Below are 20,739 nucleotides of genomic sequence, written 5' to 3'. Positions count from 1 at the left end.
TTGCACCGGGGAGGCTCCGCGTTGCAAAGTGGGCTCCCTGCACCCGGAATCTAATAAAACGTATGGTCGGAGCGAAAAGTTGGGAGCTTGCGGTCTGCAGCTGCCGGACCCCGCACGGGTCGTAGGGCTGAAGCCTGCTCTTGGTCTACAGCCTGGGAATCCGACTGCGCGCCAGCCGAAGGCGGATGATGCGCAGGGTTCTTCTTACAGCGGCCCTTTGGCTCCTGCGTGACGAGGCTGGAAGTAAGCCCGCGGTCGCGCTGGAGGTTTCCGAACCTTTTACCTGCCGCTGGTGGGTGGGTCGCTAGCACCCAGACCGACTACGGCAGGGGACTCTGACATTTGTCGACTCCCCTTGTAAAACACACGAAGGCGTAGGACACTAGACCGTGTTGCTTTTATTATGATGTCCCGAGAAGAGAAGCATTCGAACGCATTACTTTTTTTTTTTTTCCCTTTTGGACAATTTTATTTCAGTGGCTCTGGATCTTTGTAGTTTGCTGATCTTTCTTGTCGATTTTTGGACCGACCAGTTTTTTTCTTAACTACCTGGACTTCCATAGCGTTACTCTGTTGGGGCACGTTTTTCGTTTAACACTGACATCTTTTTGATTTAAGCTTTGTGCTTAATTATTCTTTTCTTTCGAGCTTCAAAACACATATGTCCTTTTATCCTTAAGAGGGAAAATAGTAAGGGGTTCCTGGCTGGCTTGGTCGGTGGAGCAAGGGACGATTGATCTTGGGGTTGTGGGTTTGCCTGCATTGGGTGTAGAGATTATTTAAAAAAAAAAAAAAAAATATATATATATATATATATATATATATATATATATATATATATGTAGAGAGAGAGAGAAAGAGAGAGAGTCTGGTCTCAGGCTATGCCACGGGTTCACAAGTCCTGTTATTTTTCTAACTTGGCACCTTGATCAAATTATTTAAGCTCAGGCAGCCCGGGTGGCTCAGTGGTTTAGGGCTGCCTTCAGCTCAGGGCCTGATCCTGGAGACCTGGGATCGAGTCCCCCGTCGGGCTCCCTGCATGGAGCCTGCTTCTCCCTCTGCCTGTGTCTCTGCCTCCTCTCTCTTTCTCTCTCTCTCTCTCTCTCTCTGTCTCTCTCTCTCATTAATAAATAAAATCTTAAAAACAATTGTTTAAGCTCTCTTAAGTTCCAGTTTTAGGCTTATGGAAAATGGGTATAGTAACAGTACCCTGTTCATAACATTGTAAACATTAAGTACATAATTTGTGTGAAGAGTTTAGCATGGTGCATGGCCTTGAGTAGCTATCACTGAACACTTAGCAATAATTGACATACCCTAGGGAGTTGTGATAGAGTTAATATAATAGGAAATTATCACTTTTGTTCTTTTTTTGTGTGTGAAATAACTGGGTCTTGTTTTTGAACACAATGCCATTGAAAAAATGTACTACTTGACATACATGCTTAGTATTAATTTCTCTTTGATAGAACTAGATTTTGCTGAGAACACGTGTTGATCAGGAAATTACACATTAGGGAGTTAGATATGAAATATATATGATATCTGTTCTCCATTCTTGGAGTTTTTGCTCAGGTAAGACAACAAAATACAAGAAAAAAAGAAAGTATCACAAAATAACACAAAATTCAAAATAATAAGCCTCGTGAAGTTGTCAAAGTAAGTAAAACAATGGAAATGAGACTTGCATTGATTGGAGAGATACTTAGAAGGTGATTGGTGATTGGGTGTGGGAAGTGAGGAAGATTGAGGAGTCTGGGATGACATCCAAGTTTCTGACTTGGGCAACCAGGTGGATGATGGAAGTGGTCCATCCTGTAAGGGAGTACAGGAAGAAGAAGAAGGAATTTGAGGGTGGGAGATGAGGTGGGAAGGAGATGATGATTCTGTTTTGGGCATGTTGAGTTTGAGGTGATGATTGAGCATTGAAAGAAATATTTATTAGGTTGTTGGTGATGTGTAAGATGCAGAAGAGGTACTGGGCTGGAGGTCAATAGATTTGGGGATCATCAGCAAGTAGATTGTAATTGAAGCCAGAGGAGTAGATGATATAGTATGGGAGGAATGGGCATATTAATTTGGAGGGAAGACCAAGGATAGAACTGTTATAGATGGTGAATTATTGCGATTGAAAGGTACTTTCATTCTTGTTACCAAATATGGCCTAATAATACTTCTTTCTTAAGATGTTATTTATTTATTTGAGAGAGGGAGAAAGAGTGTGTGCACTGGATTGGGGGCAGGCAGAGGGAGAAGGAGTAGACTCCCTGCTGAGCAGGTCCCCCCCGCCCCGCAATGCGGGGCTCCAGCCCAGGACCCACGGATCAGGACCTGAGCTGAAGGCTGCCGCTCAACTGACACCACCCAGGTGTCCTAGCTGTATAATAATTGTGAATAAATTCTTGTTCTGCTTCTTAGTTTCCTACAGCAGGAAGTATAGCACATACTCTGCAGATAAATTGCTTGGGGTTGACATTCTAGCACTGGCCCTCATGGAATGAACTTGGGCAAATTGCTTTACCTCACTTCTGCCTCATTTCCCTATTATAAACGGGATAATCGTAGGACCTACCTTACAGAGTTGTAAGAATTAAAAAATCAGTACCTGTAAAATGCTTAGAACAGTGCTTTCTCCAGAAGTGTCCAGGATCATTTTTTTTTTAATTTTTAATTTATTTATGATAGTCACACACACACAGAGAGAGAGGCAGAGACACAGGCAGAGGGAGAAGCAGGCTCCATGCACCGGGAGCCCGACGTGGGATTCGATCCCAGGTCTCCAGGATCGCGCCCTGGGCCAAAGGCAGGTGCTAAACCGCTGCACCACCCAGGGATCCCCATTTTTTTGTTATTACAATATTTATAATGTGGTGTAGGACGATCTCTTGGAAGTTTTGTCTTTTCATGACGTGCATATATGAAATTTGTTGCTCTGTGAAAAGCCTCTTGCTATTTGAAACCTTATTTTTCTTCTTTTAAAGCTCTATGATGGGGAAAAAAAAATAAAGCTCTATGATGGTTCCAGAATCTTTACTTCAGAAAGAATTATACTGATTTCTTTTCTGGCTCAGTTATTTCCTAACCCTTTGCATTTAGTGCTGTTATTTTTTGAGGCTCTGATTTTGTGATTTCCCAAAGCTTTTTATTTTTTAAGTTTTTAAAAAGATTTATTTATTTATTTTAGAGTTAGGGGCAGGAAAAGGGGGAGAGGAAGTCTTAAGCAGGCTCTGTGCTGAGCAGGAGTGCTATGCCAGACTGTGTCTCCTGACCCTGGTATCAGGGACCTGAGCCGAAACTGATAGTCAGATGCTTAGCCCACTGTGCCACTCAGGCGTCCAAAGCTCTTTATTTTATTTTATTTTTTTTTATCACTGATTGTGCTACTTACCTCAGGTTATCATGGAAAAGCAGCATGTATATTTTGTTCATATCAATTACTGCCTATTGTTTGTTCCCTGTACTTTTGGAGGACAAGGCCAGTGGGTTGTTAATTACTCCCAAAAGAGTCACCCCCTAGCATACAATAGGTACAATTTGTGGAATGCTTACTGTAGATTAATGATTTTGTTTGGATTATTTTGTCCTGTTACTTGCTATTCAGCGGTAATGACGAACGTTTGGATACACTTAAAGCACTTTTTACTACATTCCTCATCTTTATTACCCAGAGAGGCGGAAGAATGTAGTAAAGAAAATAGGCATGAGGTCATATTGCACAGGTTGAAATTTTGCCTATACCACATAATAGCTATATTATTCTGGGCAGTTGATCTAATCTCCCTGTCTTGGTTTTCTCTTCAGTAAAATGGGGATAAAAGCATCTGTAGATCATCATGAAGATTAAATAAGTTATTACATGAAAAAAACCTTAGAACTGTGCCTGAAAAGTAATAAGCATTCAACAAATATTAGTTGCTGCTATTATTATTCTATATTATTTACAATTTTTTAAAAGATTTTATTTATTCATGATAGAGAGAGAGAGAGAGAGAGGCAGAGACACAGGCAGAGGGAGAAGCAGGCTCCATGCAGGGAGCCTGATGTAGGACTGGATCCCGGGTCTCCAGGATCACACCCTGGACTGAAGGTGGCGCTAAACCGCTGAGCCACCCGGGTTGCCATCCTATATTATTTACAATTATTATTATTCCCATAGTCCAGATGAGGAAATGAGGCCTACATAACATGAAATTGTTTGCCTCAATTGGGACTCAGACCCTAGTCCTCTGATTTCAGATCTTACACTTTTTTTGACTCTTTTTTTCTTTCTGCAAAGTATTTTATTTTTTAAAGATTTTATTTATTTATTCATGAGAGAGAGAGAGAGAGAGAGAGAGAGAGAGAGGCAGGCAGGCATAGACACGGGCAGAGGGAGAAGCAGGCTCCATGCAAGGAGCCTGATGTGGGACTTGATCCCAGGTCTCCAGGATCAGGCCCTGTGCTGAAGGAGGTGCTAACCCACTGAGCCACCTGGGCTGCCCTGCAAAATATTTTCTGAGGTAGTTCCATATTTTCTAACAGTGCTACAGTTAGCATCTTCAAAGTTATCCTTATCATACTTAATCTTTCCTTTGTTAATTTGGTATTGTTTTGTTGCCTGAGAAGCAGAATTTAATGAAAGGCTTTCATCAGATTTTTATTTTTGAGGAAAACCTTATTACATAAGTAGTATTTCCTGGACATAGGCTTATTTATAACCTCATTTTCTTTCTTAGTTTTGAATGTGTTCATAACTCTAGCTGTATAGGCCCAATCTTTCAGTCTACTTTGTTTACTTCATTATCAAAGAAATTCTTTCCACATAATATCAACTGCTTCATTACTGCCTTTTTAAAAAATCACTTTGGACACATACACCTCCTTGGCCTTTTGTCGTACTTATCTCATGAACTCTTTTTTTTTTTTTTTTAAAGATTTTATTTATTTACCCATGGGAGACACAGAGAGAGGCAGAGACATAGGCAGACGGAGGAGTGGGCTCCCTGCAGGGAGCCCAACATGGGACTCCCAGGATCTGAGCAGAAGGCAGATGCTCAACCATTGAGCCATCCAGGTGCCCCATTTCACAAACTCTTAAGGCCGAATGTCCAACCTCTTACTTAACCCCTGAGCTGCAGATTAGTGTTGGAGGGAGAGCAGAATGCTGCAGAGTTGATCTTTTATTAATGAATATCTTCCTATTTGAAATGAGGTTTACGCTAAATAATTTCTCCTATTAACATCTTTGTTTCCCTACCCCATCTTTTACTGAAAAGTTTTGGATCATCTAACATGAATCCATTATAACCTTGGCATGCTATTGTTCCTATATGTCATTTAACCATCTTTCTCCTGAGCCTGTAAGGTATCCCATCCCTAAAAGTTTACCTATTTTTTTGGCTTTGAACCTCATTACCTTGCCACCTCCCTCAGAACCTTGATCTCATAAATTTTTCTTTCTTTTCTAGCATCCTCAATCTGTATCTTTTTATGGATGTTTCCCTTAAACTGTAAGACTTATTTTGCCTTTCTCATCATAAAACAAAGAACCATTGAATCTAGCTGCCAACCAGTCATTCCTTTTTCCTGGTCACATTTCTCACACGTATGTGGTGCAGTCACAACCACTTTCTGCTTGTCAGTCCTTGGGCCATTTGGCTGTGCTTTCCATGGTACTTTCTGTGTACTTGAATTATGGAATGTTTGAAGATTAGGAGCCTTTGACTTTTTTCTTCATCACTGATTTCATGAGCTACTTTTTTTTGGGGGGGGTTGTCTTTTTAATTTTTCTTGCCCTCACCCTCATGCCCCATATTTTCCCCTACTTTATATTTCTTTTCTAAGCTCTTTGATGACTGCTCTGTCTTTATCTCTAGTGTTGGGCACACAATCAGGTCTAAACCGGATATGTAAGACGTGTTTGAATGAATGCCACCTTGGAGCATCTTTTATTATCCCACTTCTAGATGACCTCAGTGTAGCTGGAGCTGATTTAGTCTCTTACCTCCTGTAATTCAAATGTGTTGCAAATGAAGTTTCCCTAAAATACAGCTTTTATCATGGCATCTTTTGTTCAAGAATATGTGGTGACTTTCAACAGTGTTAAACTCAAACTCATGCTTGCATTTTAAAGTCATCTTTAGGTGCGCCTGGGTGGCTTAGTCAGTTCAGCATCTGCCATCTGCTTCTGTCATGATCCCAGGGTCCTGGGATGGAGCCCTGCCTCGAGCTTAGAGGTGAGCCTGTTTCTCCCTTTGCCCCTCCCCCTGCTCATACTCTCTCTCTCTCTCTCTCTCTCTCTCTCTCTCTCAACTAAATAAATAAAATTAAAAAAAAAAAGTCATCTATAATCTGGTCCTTCTCTTACTGTTTTATTCTTGTGCTTATATATATATTATATATATATGTATATAATATATATATTTGTTGAATAGAATTATATATAATATACATAATATATATATTTGTTTTTAATATCTTTTATTATTTATTTATTTATTCATGAGAGACACACAGAGAGAGAGAGGCAGAGAGAGAAGCAGGCTCCATGCAGGGAGCCTGATGTGGGACTCGATCCTGGGTCCCCAGGGTCAGGCCCTGGGCTGAAGGCAGCGCCAAACCACTGAGCCACCTGGGTTGCCATCTAGCTTATATTTTAGACCAATCAATCTATTGTTTTCCTTGTGCCCCCACAAATGCTCCGCTCATTTCCAACTCTAAGTGTTCCATTGTTTTTTTCTTTTTGATACATCCTTTCTCTTCTTTTCTAAATCTTACCTTTTTCTGCAGACCAATCCACTGTCCTTACTTTTGTGATAACCATTTCCTTGCTTTTCTTTTTTTTAAAGATATTATTTATTTATTCATGAGAGACACAACAGAGGGGTGGGGGGCAATATGAAGTAATGGCAACTATGTACAGCAACAGTATTGTGGGAGTGTGTGTTTCTTCAGCTATCTTACAGAACAGTTTGGCATTACCTAATAAACTCTATGATAAATACAACTGCTATGAGCAGCAATAAAGAATACCTAAGGACCAGCAATTCCATACTTGAGTATACCCTAGAGAAACTCATACACATGCATACCAGAATATATGTATAGGAATATTCAAAGGAACATTGTTCAAATAGCCAAAAACTGGAAACAATCCAAATATCTACCTAGTAGAATGGAAAATCATGTTATATTTATACAATGAAATAATATAAAGCAAGGAAAAAAAATGAACTCCAATTGCTTATAACATTATGAATCTCACAGATATAATTTTGAGCAAAAGAAGCAAGACAAAAAAACATATAACATACAATATAATTCTATTCAAATGAATTAAAAAACAATATTTTCAAAAACAGGTAATATTTTATTACCCTGTAATAAAATCTTTATTATAAGATTTTCATCTATATTATCATAAACCTTCTAGTTGTCTCCTTTATATCTTATATTCCACCTGGACTTCATATGTGTATGGTGTGAAATTTTAATTTTTTTCCATGTAGATTATCCTTTCCCTGTTGACCTGCCCTGCCACCTCTGTAATAGATTGTGTATCCTTCTTTATTTGTAGGTCTTTGTCTTTTGTTCCATTGGCCTGGTTATACATATTTTCACCAATTATAAACAATTTGGTAGAATAACACCCACATCATTTAAAAGAGTATCTTGACTTCTCTTAGTCCTTTGATTTCCTTGTATATTTTAGAATTTACCAACCAACAAACAAGCAATCTCTAGTCTTATTAGAATCTGATTGGGATTACATTGAATCTATACATCAGTTTGGCAGAGAGATGATGTCCTTATATTGGGTTTTCAAGCCTTGATCATGGTGTATTTCTTCATTTATTTAGATCTTCCTTATATCATACAACAAGATTTTATAATATTCTCTGTAAGGTTGTTGCATATCTTTTGTTAGATATTCCATCTGTATACCTTGCTAAACTCATGTCAGTTGTAAAAATATATGTGAATTTTGTATTTTCTATGTAGATAGCCATATCATCTGGAAATTATGAATTTTTGTTTCTTCCTTTCCAAACCTTATAGCTGATTTACATTTTGGTCTTGCTCTGTGGACAGTTATCTTGGAATAATCTAATGTAGATTATTGCCATTTCTATTTAACATTGTATTAATACTGAGCATCCTCATTTTGCTTATTATGATCTCAGAGAGAAAGCTTTCTTTTCTATATTTCACTTCATAGTAAGCCTAATGGTTGCTGTAAGTTTTTTTGTAGATAGCCTTTTTTTTTTTTTTTTTTAAATTTTTTTTTAATTTATTTATTTATGATAGTCACACACAGAGAGAGAGAGAGGCAGAGACATAGGCAGAGGGAGAAGCAGGCTCCATGCACCGGGAGCCCGATATGGGATTCGATCCCGGGTCCCCAGGATCGCGCCCTGAGCCAAAGGCAAGCGCCAAACCGCTGCGCCACCCAGGGATCCCGCTGCGCCACCCAGGGATCCCTGTAGATAGCCTTTTAATCTGAGTTCCCTAGGGTGGCCCTGGTGGTGCAGCGGTTTAGCGCCGCCTTCAGCCCAGGGCGTGATCCTGGAGTCCTGGGATCGAGTCCCAAGTCAGGCTCCCTGCATGGAGCCTGCTTCTCCCTCTGCCTGTGTCTCTACCTCTCTCTCTGTGTGTCTATGAATAAATAAATAAAATCTTAAAAAAAAATAATCTGAGTTCCCTAGAAAACAGAGACTGAGACAAGGATTAAGAGTTGAGGGTTTGGGATCCCTGGGTGGCGCAGCGGTTTGGCGCCTGCCTTTGGCCCAGGGCGCGATCCTGGAGACCCGGGATCGAATCCCACATCGGGCTCCCGGTGCATGGAGCCTGCTTCTCCCTCTGCCTGTGTCTCTGCCTGCCTCTCTCTCTCTCTCTGTGACTATCATAAATAAATAAAAATTAAAAAAAAAAAGAGTTGAGGGTTTATCTGGGAGACATAATCCCAGGACATCAACAGAAAAGGGAAGTGAGGCAGAGATGGGAAACAATGTAAGGTGATACTTTTTCTTGTTGGGCACTGCTTCCCAAGGAGCTGGAGAGAGATTGTTTGGCAGGTATCCTGGCTTGGTCACACAGGGTATCTTTGGACAGAGGAACAGTTTCTCACATGATGAGTAGATAGGAGTCTGGAAGAAGAAGAAATTTTATCTACCTGCTTTTCTCTTGCATCCTGTTTTCCATTGATCAATTCAGTCTCCTCAGACAGTGAACTTCTCTTCACTTCTGGGTTGCATCATATAGATATATAGAGCCCTTTGGCAAGCAGTCTAGATGTGTCACTACTTTTTCAGTGGCTTTTTAGAGAGGATACTTTTTGGTTGCATTTGACAGAAACTCCAGTCAGATTAATTTGCTTATAACTGAATATATCAGGTCCAGGGTTACAGATGATATCTGTATCCTCTTATCTTTGTGTCCTTGATAGACTTTCCATGAAATGGTTGCAATGAGAGTTAAGCTCAAATCCTACCATTTAGTTCTGGCAGAAAAGATTGAGGAACTCAGTTATTGGTTTGGCTTGTGTCACATGTTCTTGCTTGAACCAGTTGCTATGTTTAGGGATATAGGGGATGCTGTCCATTCCTGGGTCACATGTCATTCTTCTTGGCTTGAGGAGAGATGTGAAGGCGTCAGCCCCACCCAATATCAAGTAATGAGTTCCTTACCAAAAAGAAAGAAGGGGTTTCTAACTAAAAGAAAGAGGGGTGGGTGGGTAAATGCTCGTCAAACAAAATGACTGGTATTCTTTAAAATTAAGCATTTTAGGGATCCCTGGGTGGCGCAGCGGTTTGGCGCCTGCCTTTGGCCCAGGGCGCGATCCTGGAGACCCGGGATCGAATCCCACGTCGGGTTCCCGGTGCATGGAGCCTGCTTCTCCCTCTGCCTGTGTCTCTGCCTCTCTCTCTCTCTGTGACTATCATAAATAAATAAAAACTTTTTAAAACTTGTTCAGCCTCACTATAATTATTTAAATATATAGTTAGTTGTACTACCTGTTAAAATTTAAGTGTAACTGGTGAATACAGAAATACAAAAAAAAAAAAAAAAAGCAGTGTAACCTGAAGCAGCTGTGGGTCCCTGTTCCTTAACTTTAAGTGTAGTTCTGACCTTAACGCCATCTCAGCCTTCACGAGGAGGTCGGCTTGGATTTTGTGTTTTGGCTTCCTTTCTGCTACACTCCTGCAGCATCATGAGGTGTTTTCATTTATCCTCTGAGACCAGAAAACTGCACTCATATCAGCCATTTAATGATTTTCATAAACTTTGCCGAAGTTAAGGGATTATAGTAAGGAGACTAAGGGTGTAAGACCAGCTCTCCTTTTTTTCCCTGTCTTTACCTTCTTTCTCTGTCTGAAAAGCAGTTTCTTCCTCTTATCTTCATAGAGCAGTTACAGCCATACCCATACTTTTTTTTAAGACACCTTTATTAGTTACACTTTACGTACCATAAATCATTTTAAGTGTACTCTTCAGTGATTTTTTTAGTAAGTTGTGCAATTATCACCCACAATCCAATTTCAGAGCATTTCCATTTCCTCCCCCAATCCCTTGTGCCCATTTACTCTCCATTCCTAACCCAAGTCCCAAGCAAGCACTAATATACTTTTTGTCTGTCTGTCTCTCTAGATTTGCCTTTTCTGAACTGTGCAGCCCTTTGTGCCTGGCTTCTTTTACTTAGCATAACGTTTCCATGATTCATCCACGTGGTAGCATTTAGCAGTATTTCACTCCTTTTTATGGCTGAGTAATATTCCATTGCAAGTCTGTAATACATTTTGTTTATTTGTTCATCAGTTGATGGAAATTTAGATTGTTCTGCCTTTGGCCATTGTAAATAGTGCTCCTATGAACATGTGCAAGCCTTTTTTTTTTTTTTTGAACACCTGTTTTCATTTCTTTTTTTTTTTTTAAATATTTTATTTATTCATGAGAGACAGAGGCAGAGACATAGGCAGAGGGAGAAGCAGGCTCCTTACAGGGAGACCGATATGGGACCCGATCCTGGAACCCTGGGATCGTGTCCTGAGCCAAAGACAGATGCTCAAGCACTGAGCCACCCAGGCGTCCCCTGTTTTCTTTCTTTTTTTTTTTTTTAAATTTATTTATTTATTTATGATAGTCACAGAGAGAGAGAGAGAGAGAGAGAGGCGCAGAGACATAAGCAGAGGGAGAAGCAGGCTCCATGCACCGGGAGCCCGATGTGGGATTCGATCTTGGGTCTCCAGGATCGCGCCCTGGGCCAAAGGCAGGCGCCAAACCGCTGCGCCACCCAGGGATCCCTGTCCTCTGTTTTCATTTATTGTGAGTATATTTCTAGGAATGGAATTGCTGGTTCATCTGGTATTTTATGTTGAATTTTTTAAGGAACTGCCAAACTGTTCCACAGCAACTACACCATTTTACATTTTCATCGTCCGTGTATGAGAGTTCAGATTTTTCCACATCCTGGCTAACACTTGTTAATTGCTTTCTTTTTGGCTGTAGGCATTCTAATGACTGTGAAGTGAAATTTCATTGTGATTTTGATTTGCATTTCCCTAATGATTTGTGATGATTTTTCTTGTACTTACTGACCATTCACATATCTTCTTCTTCTTTTTTTTTTTTCATTCACATATCTTCTTTGGTGAATTATCTAGTCCTATTTTTTTTTAAAGATTTTATTTATTTATTCATGAAAGACACAGAAAGAGAGGTGGAGACATAGGCGTGGGGTTGAGGGACTTGACCCCAGAATCCCAGGATCACACCCTGAGCCAAAGGTTAGAAGCTCAACTGCTGAGCCACCCAGGCATCCCTATCTGTTCCTATCTTTTGCTCATTTTTATTTATTTTTTATTTTATTTTATTTTATTTTTAAGATTTTATTTATTCATGACAGACACAGAGAGAGAAAGGCAGAGGCATATGCAGAGTGAGAGGGAGAAGCAGGCTCCTTCCAGGGAGCCTGATGTGGTACTTGATCCTAGGACCCTGGGATCATGTCCTGAGCCAAAGGGAGACACTCAACCACTGAGCCACCCAGGCGTCCCGTTTTTGCTCGTTTTTAAATTGGGTTATTTATCTTGTTTTTGTATTGTAGGAGGTTTTTTTTATATGTTCAGAACACAAGTCTTTTATTAGATATATGATTTACAAATGTTTTCTCCTTGTCTGCTTTGTTTCTTCTTTTTTTAAAAAAAGATTTTATTTATCTATTCATGAGAGACCCAGAGAGAGGCAGAGACATAGGCAGAGGGAGAAGCAGACTTGCCACAAAGAGCCTGATGCTAGACTCGATCCCAGGATACCGGGATCGAGACCCGAGCCAAAGGCTCAACCACTGAGCTACCCAGGCGCCCCTTGCTTTTGTTTCTTCATTTTCTTAATGGTGAATTTTGAAGCACAGAGATTTTAAATTTTGATGAAGTCCAGTAATATATCAGTTTTTTTTTTTTTTCTTATAAGGATCATGATTTTGGTGTTCTTCTCTAAGACTGGCAAGATTTCTTTCTCTGTTTCTACAAGATTTTATAGTTTAGCTCTTTAGGTTTCTGGTCCATTTGCATTAATTTTTGTGTATGATGTGAAATGAGGATCTCAGTTCATCTTTTGTGGGACACCTGGCTGGCTCAGTTGGTGGAGCGTGCAGTGCAGCTCAGGATTGTGAGTTCGAGCCCCGCATTGGGTGTAGAGATTACTTGGAAATAAAAAAACTTTACATTCATCTTTTGCATGTGACTATTCTATTGCAACACTCTGTTGCAGACTATTCTGACTATTCAGACAATTCTTGTCTCATTGAATTTTCTTAGTACCTTCAAAAACCAGGTGACCATATGTCTCTCTGTCTTTCTTTTTCTTTTTTAATTTTTTTAAATGTATTTGACAGAGAGAGAACAATGCACAAGCAGGGGGGAGCATCAGGCAGAGGGAGAAGCAAATTCCCCACTGAGCAGAGAGCCCGATATGGGCTTGAGCCCAGAATTCTGGGAGTATGACTTGAGCCAACTGAGCCACCTAGGCCACCCTAAATGTGTTTATTTCTTGACACTCAATTCTGTTTCATTAATCTGTATGTCTGTCTTTGGAACAGTACCACACTGTTCTGATTGTTACTTTAGAGTAAGGTTTGAAATCCGGAAGTATGAGTCCTCCAACTTTTATTTTTCAAAATTGTCTTGCTCATTCTGTATTTTTTGCATTCCCGTAAGCATTTTAGAATCAACATCAATATAAAGTTTGCCAATTTTATTTTAAAAGATTTTATTTATTCATTCATGAGAGACACACACAGAGAGGCAGAGACATAGGCGGAGGGAGAAGCAGGCTCCATGCAGGGAACCTGATGTGGGACTTGATCCTGGGTCTCTAGGATCATGCCCTGAGCCGAAGGCAGGCACCAAACTGCTGAGCCACCCCGGCATCCCTAAACTTTGCCAATTCTGCCAATTTCCCCCTTTTGGGATTTTGACATGGATTATGTTGGGTCTGTAGATTATTAGTGGGGCAGAACTGCCATCTGAACAAAATTGAGTCTTTATTTTTTTATTTTATTTTTTTAAAAGATTTTATTTATTTCTTCATGAGACACACACACACACACAGAGAGAGAGAAAGAGAGAGAGAGAGAGAAAGAGAGAGAGAGAGAGAGAGAGAGAGAGAGAGAGAGAGAGGCAGAGACACAGGCAGAGGGAGAAGCAGGCTCCATGCAAGGAGCCTGATGTGGGCCTCCATCCCGGGTCTCCAGAATCACACCCTGAGCTGCAGGTGGCACTAAACTGCTGCAAACTGCTGGGCTACTGGGGCTGCCCATATTGAGTCTTTAGATCCACAAAGTGTCTCTTCATTTATTTAGATATTATATGATTTGTCTCAGCAAAATTTTTAAGTTTTTAGTATGTAAGTCTTATACGTCTTTTGTTAAATCTGTTTCAAAAATTGATTTTGATGTTAATTAACATGGAATTGAGAAACTATTTTTGGTTTGTTTGTTGCTAGTAAATAGAGATACAGTTGATTTTCAAACATTGAACTTGTATTTCTTCCTTTTCAGTCTGAAGGTCCTTAATTTGTTTCCATTTCTTTCCTTCCTCTCTTCCCCTGCTGCACAGCCTAGAACCTCCAGTACAATGTTGAATATTGAGAGCAGACATCCTTGCTTTCTCCTCAATCTAAGGAGAAAAATGTTCAGACTTGCACCATTAAGTATGATGCTATTTGTAGGCAGATGCTATAGGAAAGCGAAGGAGAAGACAAAGATTTGAGAAGTATTTAAGAGTTAGAATGAACAGGATATAGCAACTAATTGTATACAGGATATGATTTGTATGTTTGTGGGAGATTCTGGCTTTATTTTTATGAAGTAGGATGGAATTAAAGATAAATTTATCTTCTTTGGGAGGATTGACTTTTTACAGACGAGATTTTCTCTCCCCCCACCTCAGTTTTCATTTTCAATTTCAGATCAGTGGTAATTTTTCCAAATGCTAAATTTTTAAATTCTTTTTTTCTGTAGTTATAAGCTAATATGTTCTATGAAGTCGGGAACAATGTTATTACCATGTTTTAGTTGAGAAAATTGAGCTATGGTAGAATGCTATAGATGAGAGTGATGGAGACATCCACGTCTCTTTCATAAGTGCTTTCTAAATCTTTGACTTAAATGTTATTCCAAAATTGCATCAGATGGGATGCATGAGTCATCGACATCTTTTTTTTTCTTTATCCTCCCCCCAAAAGGAATTATGTCTTTTTTTTTTTTTTTTAGGAATTATGTCTTAAATGTTAAGTGTATTATATAGAAGGGCTGTTTCTGTTCTTTGATTTCACAAATCAACCTCTCTGTGTGTGTTTCTTAGATCTTTAGTGGTTACTGGCCACTGTGAACCAAACTTCTTAAAGAATTTAACACAGGCTCACTGACAAGTGACAAAGCCTCAGAAGAGAGTTTTATTTAGCTATCCTTGAAAGATAAGAAACAGACCATAACAGTGCTGGTGGTTGTAATTACAGTGTTCCTGTTAAATGTTAGTGTATACACTAGACATTTTCACTGAGTGTCTTTAGCTGACCTCATAGGTTAGATTTTCAAGACTAGAGAACTGAAAATCTATGAACTGTAGCTAGATAAATTTACCTTTGGAAACTTACTTCCAAGGAAAGAGGTCTTAGGAGCTTTATGGATCTGAATTCAAACCCGTACTCTCTACCTTTCATAAGCTTGGGAAAGTTACTTAATTTAATTTAATTAATTTAATTAAATTATTTATTTAGATTTTTTTAAAAATTTATTTATTCATGAGAGACACAGAGAGCAAGAGAGAGAGACAGAGACATAGCCAGAGGAAGAAGCAGGGTCCACGCAGGGAGCCCGATGCAGGACTGGATCTCGGTCCCCAGGATCACGCCCCTGGGCTGAATGTGGCACTAAACTGCTGAGCCACCCGGGCTGCCTAGGGGTATAACAAATGTAACGTTTTATATAGTATCTGGCATATAAGTTGTAAGTGCTTGATAAATAGTGTTAGAGTATTATTAAATATATGCGTTGATAAGGTATATTAAGTACAGAATGTAAGGTATCAAGACAAAGGTTTTTTTTAATCATATAATGTAATATGTGGACATTAAAAAATACACATCTTTTTCTTGAAGGATACCTGATAAAATGTGAAGTGGTTACATTTGGGAAATAGGATTGGGGATTCCAGATGGTAGAGAGATATACCTTTTCTTTTTAACCTCTTTGTGAAGTTTGAGTTATTTTTATTTTATTTATTTTTTTATTTTTAAGATTTATTTATTTATTCATGATAGAGAGAGAGAGAGAGGCAGAGACACAGGCAGAGAGAGAAGCAGGCTCCATGCCCGGAGCCCGGCGCGGGATTAGATCCTGGGACTCCAGGATCACGCCCTGGGCCAAAGGCAGGCGCCAAGCCGCTGAGCCACCCAGGGATCCCTATTTTTATTTTTTTTTAAGATTTATTTATTTATTCATGAGAGACACAGACTGAGAGAGAGAAGCAGAGACATAGGCAGAGGGAGAAGCAGGCTCCTTGCTGGGAGCCTGATGCGGGACTCAGTCCCGGATTCCAGGATCAGGACCTGAGCCAATGACAGGCACCCAACAGTGGAGCCACCCAGGCATCCCGAAGTTTGAGTTTTTTAATGCAACTCTTAATGTCATGGTTGTGAGTTCAAGCCCGACGTTGAATGTGGAGTCTACTTAAAAAAAAAAGAAAAGTCCTTCCTTAGAGTTATTTTGTCTTTTCTCCATGTTGGAAAATCTTATTTCCTCTGCTTCTCATAATAACTATATTTGCATAATTGTAGAGTTTGAACATAGTTCTGGAACCAGCCCTTTGCAGATTGGTTAAAGTCATATAAGAGCCTACTTTCAGATAAGTAAACATATCATACATCTTGTTTAAAAAGAGTTTCAGGGCAGCCCTAGTAGTTTAGCGCCTCCTTCATCCCAGGGTGTGATCCTGGAGACCCGGGATCGAGTCCCACATTGGGCTCCCTGCATGGAGCCTGCTTCTCCCTCTGCCTGTGTCTCTGCCTCTTTCTCTCAGTGTCTCTCATGAATGAATAAATAAAATCTTAAAAAAAAAAAAAAGTTTCACGTAGGAGAGTATCATGTTTCACTAAATAAATGGGATGATAATGATGTCAGCAAGGCTTTTACAGAAATTATTATATATTTAGAAATCTGTGGATTTAGATTCTTTCCCTCCAGCAAATATTTACCTACTTGACAGTAATAGATAAAAAGGCATACTTCCTATTTCTTTCCCGGTCAATTAGAGACAACTATATTTACAAATTAGTTTACTCTGGAAGGCATTTGGGAGGTTCATAAACTGAGTAGTCTCTAAATTCATTCTTTTGCCCTATCTCCTTTTCTCTCTGTGCACTCTTAGACCTGTACCTCCATTTCTCTCTTTCTCTCTCTCTCTTTCTATGATCTCAGATACTGAGAATGTAAAGATTAATGGAATGCAGTCCCCGTACTTAAGAAGCTCACATCAGTGGTAGGACTCCTGAGTGGCTCAGCAGTTGAGCCTTTGGCTTGGGGTGTGATCCCAGACTGTGGGATCGAGTCCCACATCGGGCTCCCTACGGGGAGCCTGCTTCTCTCTGTGCTTTTGTCTCTCCCTCTCTGTGTCTCTCTCTGTGTCTCTCATGAATAGATAAATAAATCTTAAAAAAAAAAAAGAAGCTCTTATCAGTTGTTCCATTCTAGCATTTTTTAAAAGATTCTATTTACTTATTCATGAGAGACATGGAGAGAGAGGCAGAGACAGAAGCAGAGGGAGAAGCAGGCTCCCTTCTGGGAGCCTGATGTGGGACTCAGTCCCAGAACCCCGGGATCACAGCCTGAGCCGAAAGCAGATGCTCAACCACTGAGTCACCCAGGTGCCCCAAGATTTTTTTTCTTCATGAGAGACACACAGAGAGAGGCAGAGATATAGGCAGAGGGAGAAGCAGACTCCTCTCAGGGAGCATGGTGCAAGACTCTATACCCAGACCTGGGATCACGCCCTCAGTTGAAGGCAGATGCACAACTGCTGAGCCACCCAGGCACACCACACTTTTATATTTGAAGGTTGCATTAGTGTTCCAGAAAAACCTGCTTTGCAATTTATGTGCTTATATCAAAGAGAACGTTTACACATATTGGGCTTTCCTACTGCTGAAACCAAATTCTGTGTCAGCAAGGCCAGGGTCTTATTTCCATGGTGAAAAGCAGTCTGGCCAGTCTGCTGCCTGTATTAGCCCCCTGGTAACTCTGTTTTTGAATGTATATGGATAAACATGAGTACTTTTTTTTTAAAATTTATTTATTTATGATAGTCACAGAGAGAGAGGCAGAGACACAGGCAGAGGGAGAAGCAGGCTCCCTGGACCAGGAGCCTGATGTGGGATTCGATCCCGGGTCTCCAAGATCGTGCCCTGGGCCAAAGGCAGGCGCCAAACTGCTGTGCCACCCAGGGATTCCAACATGAGTACTTTTTAAAGAGTATCTAACCTGAGTGGAACTGAACAGAAATAACGAGACAGGGATTTATGGAGGACGTGATGTGCTTCTTGAAGAGTATTTGCCCCATCTATACTCCATATTTAGTTTGCTACTTTTGTATATTAAGGTGCACTAAATAATAACTGAAGAGTTTAAAGCTGAATTACCAATATCATTTGCATCTCTAAAGTGGAAGGACATTTCCTACATTCATATAATACTGTTTTCACACGTTAAAAAAAACAATAATTCTTAATTATGTAATACCTTGTCCATGTTCAAATTTCTTATTATCCCCAGAAATGTCTTTTGTAGCTGGTTTATTCAAACCAGGATCCAGTTAGGAACCATTCATTACAGTGAGTTGTATTGCTTAAGCCTTTTTTCCTTCTTTTAAATAGACTGTACTTAAAAAAATTTTTTTTATGATTTTATTTATTTATTCACGAGAGACACACACACACACACAGAGGCAGAGACACAGGCAGAGGGAGGAGAAGCAGGTTCCATGCAAGGAGCCCAATGTGGGACTCAAGCCTGGGAATCCAGGAGGCAGAGTCACTCAACTGCCAAGCCACCTAGGTGTCCCTAGACTATACTTTTTTTTGGCCTGAAGTCTTTTTTTTTTTTATGCTAAAACTTAGCCCAGTATTTTATTTTATTTTATTTTATTTATTTATTTATTTATTTATTTATTTATTTATTTATTTACTATTTTATTTATTTACCCATCATACTGATTTGTTGAAGAGACTTGCCGTACAGAATGACCTATCTTCTGTTTTTTGTCTGATGGCCTCTCTTGGCACTAAATTGTCCCAGTGTTCCCTGTATTTCCTGTAAACTAGATGTTAGAGGTACAGTCTGATTCAATTCAGGTTAAACATTTTTGGCACAAATTCTTAGGTAACACAGTGTTGCATTTCTTTAATCTATTGTTTTTGTTTTTTCTAGTAAATTATTGATTTATTCAATGTGACTGTTACTCCTAGTAAAACTTTTATTTGCAAGAGGTAGGCATTGGTATTGAATGGTGATGAATTTTTTTTTAAGATTTTATTTATTAATTCATGAGAGACATATAGGCAGAGGGAGAAGCAGGTTCCGTGCAAGGAGCCAGACGTGGGACTCGATCCCCTGTCTCCAGGAACATACCCTGGGCTGAAGGTGGCGCTAAACCACTGAGCCACCCAGGCTGCCCGGTGATGAATATTTTTTAAAAATTGCAAATCGATGGGACACCTGGGTGGCTCAGCGGTTGAGTGTCTGCCTTTGGCTCAGGTCGTGATCCCAGAGTCCAGGGATCGAGTCCCACATCAGGCTCCCTGCATGGAGCCTGCTTCTTTCTTGGACTGTGTCTCTGCCTCTCTCTCTGTGTGTCTCTCATGAATAAATAAATAAAATCTTAAAAAAAAATTAAAATAGAAAAATATCACCTGGCATTATATCTAAAGTGACTGCTTTGTGATACTTGATGTATGTGTATATACACACATACATACCTACACACACATATGTACACAGACACCTATAGAAACAATGGATTACATGTATACTAGATTGTGATGTAAGCCTTATTTTGTCCTCTGGGTCCTGTTCAGAAAAGTTTGACAGTCATTAGTCTAGAGAAACTGGCTCTTTGTGAGCTATGCTGTCTATATTTCTGCACTCATTGGAGAACAGCTCATCAAAGTAAATTCCTGTCTATTGACATGGATAACTATTTACTGTTCCACATATTGGGGAAACCATGTATGATAACACAAACAAATGAATGAACAGCTGTCATCATACCAGACTACATACTGTATCTTGGTTAAGGTTCTTAAATATACTCTTGATTTTCCTAATTCATGCCAGGAAAAATTCAGTGTGCTCCACCTTTACTTTGTTACTTTCAAACACTTTTGCCGTGCTATTCTTGTATTAGCTCTTCATACACTTGTGAAAAGAGGTCCTTTTCAGATTTTGTTCTGCCTAGGTAAACAGTTTTCCACCTGATGTCTCCATTTCTTGTCTGTGCTTTAGATACATGGGCCACACATGGCCATCAGAGTACCCTGGGGAGGGGTGGTGTCCCGAGGCTTATAGACCTTTGCACTGCTCCTCTTTTTACATTCTTTATATGGAATGGTCAGAAAATAGTTTCTATTCCATAGAGTGTTAAAGGGCTTATAATTAAAGAGAAGGAAGCCTTTGATGATTAATATGGAGATTTCTCAGCATTTCCAGAGTCTGTTGATAAAACAGTGAGTGTCTTGGGCTTTTCATCCAGCAGGAAATGGTGAATATCATTTTTTCCATATTAAGTGCTTCAAGCTCGTCATACTATAGAAATCTATCTCTGTCTTGATCTCAGACTTTGGCTTAGACCAATCACCTTGACAGATGATACTGCAGTTTGGGAGGTATTTCTGCAAATTCTTAGCCAGTATTGTCGTCCAGCCATTTGTTACACTATTAATTCCAATGACCAATGTTTTCATAATTAGCTTTGAAAATCATGTCTTCTTAAAGTTTCCAGGTGCCAGTTCGAGTCCTCCCAAGCAAAGTGGCAGAAGACCACAGCCCCTCCCTCTACATCTCTACCCTGTCAGAGGTGGCCCAGGTCTAATCTATTCTTTATTTTGCTTCTTTTTTTATTTTTATTTTATTTTATTTTATTTTATTTTATTTTATTTTATTTTATTTTATTTTTTTAAAAATTTTTATTTATTTATGATAGTCACACAGAA

General features: G+C 39.6%; 1 protein-coding gene and 1 pseudogene across 3 annotated transcripts in view; one reads left to right on the top strand and one right to left on the bottom strand.

The window, feature by feature from the left end:
* DOCK7 (dedicator of cytokinesis 7) overlaps positions 1 to 20,739 on the top strand; it is a 223,800-nt gene that overhangs the window by 770 nt on the left and 202,291 nt on the right. The window lies entirely within an intron of this gene.
* LOC129497805 (nicotinamide riboside kinase 1-like) lies at positions 51 to 20,490 on the bottom strand (annotated as a pseudogene).

Source organism: Nyctereutes procyonoides, unplaced genomic scaffold (genome assembly GCF_905146905.1).
Source record: "Nyctereutes procyonoides isolate TBG_1078 unplaced genomic scaffold, NYPRO_anot_genome, whole genome shotgun sequence".
In the NCBI taxonomy this organism is placed as follows: Eukaryota; Metazoa; Chordata; class Mammalia; order Carnivora; family Canidae; genus Nyctereutes; species Nyctereutes procyonoides.
This window is presented reverse-complemented; position numbering and strand designations above follow the sequence as displayed.